The sequence below is a fragment of the Cricetulus griseus genome, chromosome 2 (genome assembly GCF_003668045.3).
Source record: "Cricetulus griseus strain 17A/GY chromosome 2, alternate assembly CriGri-PICRH-1.0, whole genome shotgun sequence".
Lineage (NCBI taxonomy): Eukaryota > Metazoa > Chordata > Mammalia > Rodentia > Cricetidae > Cricetulus > Cricetulus griseus.
The window spans coordinates 323,924,150-323,929,511 of record NC_048595.1 but is presented as its reverse complement, the minus strand read 5'-3'; the positions used below and the strand labels follow the sequence as shown (position 1 = coordinate 323,929,511).

Here is a 5,362-nt window from a genome sequence, read left to right as displayed (position 1 = left end):
TTGTCTTGGGGTTTTTGCGGTTCCACTGCAAGTTGCTCCCTCACATCATAGAGCCTGCTTCAGCCTCTCCCAGCTTCTCTAGTGCCACCGGTGCACTGTTGCATAAGCCATGGCTCCTTGGAGCTCCGTTTATCCTGTTTATCCTGCTATGGGCCCTGTAAGAAGTCCTACTGGTGGGCCTAGAGGGTGGGTGTGCGGTGGGGAGATGAAAACTGCACTGGGACTTCACTGAAGCCATAATATATAAAAATTCAGTCTGGTGTGGCCTGCGCTGTCATTCTGGGTCTGCCTCGATATGACTACCTGCAGATCTCTGGGTTACTGCCTACATCAGCTTCCAGCAGCCAGCTTACGCTGGCAGAGCCTTGGACACTGTGAACATTGATGTGATTAAGGGAAAGCCAATCCCCATCATGTGGTCTCAGAGGGATCCCTCTTTGAGAAATTCTGGGGTAGGGAATGTCTTCATCAAGAATGTGGATAAATCTATCGACAACTAGGCACTTTATGATACTTTTTCAGGCTTTGAAAACATCCTGTCCTGTAAGGTGGTTTGTGATGAGAATGGCTCTATGGCTAAGTCCACTTCAAGACTCAAGAGGCTGCCATCGAGAAGATAGATGGCATGTTCCTCAATGACTGCAAAGCGTTTGTGGGTAGATTGAAAAGAGGGAGAAGCTGAGCTCAGGAACAAGGCCGAGAAATTCACCAATGTTTATAACAAAAACTTTGAGGAGAAAGTGGATGATGATGATCTGAAAGAACTATTCAGCCAGTTTGGTAAAACCCCAAGTGTCAAGGTGATGAGAGATCCCAGTGAGAAATCCAAAGGCTTTGGCTTCTCAAGTTATAAAAAACACGAGGATGCCAACAAGGACTGGATATCTTCAGGCTCTTCCATCTTGTCCAGAACCCGGATGGTAGTTTTCTTTACTGTAATTTCTATGCAAAACATATATTGTGTCTAGGAATTATGTTACATACAATATTATCACATTTTTCTTGGACAAAATGTTCATGTCTCACCTCACACAGCTAATGAGAACTGGAAGGAATCTTAATTAAGTAGAAGCAGGTAACATGCTGTGGCTGATACTTCCCTGGCTATGGTGACACACAGAACAGACCCAAGGAGGACTTGCCATTGGCTATTATAATGATTCTGATGTCAGGAAGGGACATATAGTTCTCCAGTAAAAGTTTTTACTTCATTATTAGATACAGGACTTCATATGTTCCTAATATTTTATTGTCTTACAGTTGTATATGCTTGTTTTGATCAAATCCACTCCCTAGTCCCTTCTCTTTCACCTCCTCTCCTATCCTCCATACCACTTTCCCCAAGTTTCATGTGTTTACTTTTTTTTAAAAAAAAAACTATTGAATCCATTTTGGTTCTGCTTATATGTAGGGGATTATGAAGTTCCAGCTTAGTTGAAGTAATTTGGCAAGATTGATGGCTTCTGGAGTAGTAAGAATAAGGTTTTGTTTGTTTGTTTTTGTTGTTGTTTTCTGGGATGTAGTCCCTGAAAGCCTACCCCTTCTCCAGTAGATAGTCCTATACCCAGATTTCATTTTTTTTTTTGCCCAGTACCAAGCCTATAGCAATCCTCATGATACACAAATTTTCAAAACAACCCTCAGAGGAGGTACTTTGACTAAATTTCATATGTAAAAATTAGTCATTTATTTGCTTCAGCACTCAGTATGTTTTCCAAATTTATTGGCTCAGGGATATCTAGATTTCCGAATACAAACTAATTAAATGAAGTGCTAGAAGTCTCACTGGACTTTTTCAGGAAAACTATATCATTCACATCTCTGAAGAGAAGTGGTCATTCAGTAATGAGTTCAAAACAAGGAGGACTTCACAGTTGCTTCAGAAGACAATATAGCCATGATGTTAGCTCTTGGTTTGAATAACTCACTCATAATATTGAGTTTTTCAAATATTAAAGAGAAAAAGACCCTTTGTCTTAAACTATTGTGGGTTGACTTTTCTGCCACTTTCCCTTAGAACTTCCCGTACCTATATTAAAAACGGCAAAGCAACTTAATCAATACAGATTAGGGGATTATTACCTGGAGTTTTGTTTCTCTCATAAAAGAAAAGGCTAGGCCATCTTCTGAGAATAAAAGTAGGAAGGAAATTGTATGCTTTAATAATCATTGAAATAGGTATACTCAGGAAATTATTGGATGCCTAATTTAGATACAGAACTATGGATTTGTAGTGATAGACACTTAAGATATTAGGATATAAAAACAACTTATTCACAATGATGGATTCTTGCAGGACTCAGATTTTGCAGAGTATATGATAAAAGAATTATAAAAAAGACTGAAAATTATAGGCTGGATTAATCTATGTAGATTGAGAATAACAGTAAGAAGACTGGGTAACAATGTCCCAGTAGGAAACATATTGGATTCTTCAAAGAGGTAAATACAGAAGTGTTTAATAAAGCAACTGTCACAGATATGTACACAATGGCAGCATTATGGAAACTAGGAAAATATAGTTCACTGTGAATAATGCCATCAAATTGCTTTTATCATACTTCAGTGTGAAGGTGTTGGTGGAGGAAATAGGCACCTTATCCAACAGAGAATTCCTACACTGACAGGACCTCCAGATAGTCAAAAGCAGCCCTGAATAGAGGAGTAGAAAGGGCAGGGGGAATAAGTAAGTACTTTTCTTCAACTTTCTATGACTGCCTACTGATTCTCCATTAACTCAAAGCAAATGACAAAGGAATTCAATGTGTGTGGGGGAATCACACTTCTGGGTAATAGAGAATAGTACTAAATCCTGAGAGATGACTTCAGGAGCAAAGAGATTTCTATCAAATACTTTAAGATTTGGAGATGGCAATTTCTTAAGATTGGAAATGTCTATATGCAAATTAGGATGGACAACTATACTGAAGTAGATGAAATACCATGTCAGTTGATTAGGCTCAAGGATAATGGGGCTTGTCTACAAGGGTACTTATATCATTATGGTTCCCACGTAGAGAAAAAAAGCTTTGAATAGATATGAAAGATGTCTCTGAACATCAGTAAATATCAGGCATCATAAATAGTGATTAGGAAGGGAACAGGTATGGCAAAAAAGGCATTATTTTACATAACATATTACAGAGACTAATGGTATTCATGAGACAGTCTCTCTTTCACCATCCCATTAACAAAGTATGGGAAATGGTCAGCTTCTAGTTAGGAGAGAGATTTCAAGGATGGTAGACTTAGTGCAGAGTATACATTCTACTGTAGTTCACCAGTATATAGGAATACCTAATATTCTTTCTATTTTAACTCAAGATGATGGCTGAAGCACACTAAATTTCACAAAGCTACTGTATAGAAAGCAAACATTCAAAGAAGATATTTGGAAAAGGAAACATGTAATTTCTAAGAAATTGTCTTGGAACAGACTGCAAATTCAAAGAATTCTCTATAATTAAGTGATATGGGAATAGTTTTTTGAAAACAAAATTTAAAGAAGCATGCAAAAGTAGTCTGTATCAATCATTTCTGATAACTTACACAGATAGACAAAAAGGAAGCATCAATCAACATTGATTTTTCTCAGCAACTGCTCTGCATAAAGTCATTTCAGAGATATCTATAATAGTGAGTTGACAAAACAAAGACACATGAAAGAAACACAACATTTTCTGTTTTCTTTACAATAGCCAAGGTCAGGGCAAGGATTCCTTTCCCTCTGACACAATATATGTCACTTAACTGATGTACAATTAAAGGTTTGTAATCAAATGATTTAATATCAAAAACAGAAAGATACAGATAATTATGAATGAGTGAAAGCCTTAATATAAAATCCAGGGACTTTTAGAATATAGTTTCAATTTCTATCAATAGTCCTATGGTTAAAAAAAACACAAAACAGCAACAACAAAAACATCTAAATTCAAGAAAGACATTTTCAAAAGGGAAGGTTTCATTTTAAGCAAGTAGATTTTATTTTTTATATTTTTCTCCTTTCATTTCTCACCATATATGTAATTATAAATAGCATATAAATAAAAATTTTACAATGCCAGACAAGAATAGTAAGTCCCACACTTCTGATCAGAGTCAACCTCTTTTTGGATCAGACAAGGGAAAATGTTTGCCACTTTTGGGAAAGACTCATGAAAAGCAAACAATGATAAGAGCACTGGAGAAGATATGGAAGGCACAATGGTCACTCTAAGGAAATAGCCCCCTCCCAAGAATCTGCCTTATGGAAGGAGTCTACAGTACTGATGGTCCATCAGCAAAATATCTTTTTGAATGATGTTAAATTGCCTGTACTTTCATTCTTTACAGTAATATCAGTTACACATGTCATCTCTTTTAATTCCCATTACATTTAATTTTAATCTGCTTCTAATTAGATTTCTGATGGCTTAGTGTCATAGTTTAACACTGACATATGATTTTAGAAAGCCATAGGGAGTTTTTATATTAAGTTCATTGTGTTAGCAAGCCTTTCTCTTCCTTTATACTCAGTGCTGTTTTCATCTGGTTTACCTAAAACATTAAGCCACACAGTCAATCAAGGAATGATAATATTAACATCAAACTCATTATAATTGATAATTATTTGTGATAACTGCAGTTCTTAGGTAGAAAAGGCTGTGGTCTTTTGAAAAATAAATCAAAGAAAGAGAAAAAATGAAATCAAGAGAAATAAGTGTGCCAATATGACTTTAACTAGCCCTGCAGTATTTTGGATTAATAAATAATAAAAATATTCCTTAAATGATTTTATTAACTGGTGATTGACTTAGATAGAATTTTGGAACCACCAGAGACAAAACACAAAACATTTAAAGATTTTAATTGACTTTTATCTAACCAGTAAGAGACCAGGTGTCCTTAGACACAGAGTGGGTCAGAGTCTCTAACAAGGAGGCAACACTGAGAAAAACAAAAGTGCCATGGGGACATAGCTTAACTTGCTTCAGCTTCTTGCATTGTTTCACTCAAATCAGATGGGTGCCTGTGACCAACTGAATGAGTCTAAGGGGCCATGACTGACTAAGCCTTAGTCTCATAACTATTTGCTATGAGAGGGTGGTACTTAAGGGACCTCAGTCTTATGCTGAGCCAGGTTGCAGACGTGGACACAAGTCCCTAGCCCTAGCCCTGACGCTATCTCCAACCCACCCACAAATGAGAAGTTAGTTTTCTCCAAGAGTCTCACTGGGTATTCAAACCACTCTTGTGGGCAGGCCTCATGCTCAGTAGTAGACAGCCAATACCAAAGGAACTCAATGGCATTTGGAGCTTCTTTGATCCATCTTATAATGCCTTGTCACATGTTCATTTCTTTGGGGGTTTTTTGTTTTTT

The 5,362-nt window shown here is 36.9% G+C and overlaps 1 pseudogene; it reads left to right on the top strand.

Moving 5' to 3' along the window:
* Window positions 1-209: 209 nt before the first annotated feature.
* LOC100762156 lies at window positions 210-2,656 on the top strand (annotated as a pseudogene).
* Window positions 2,657-5,362: the final 2,706 nt, after the last annotated feature.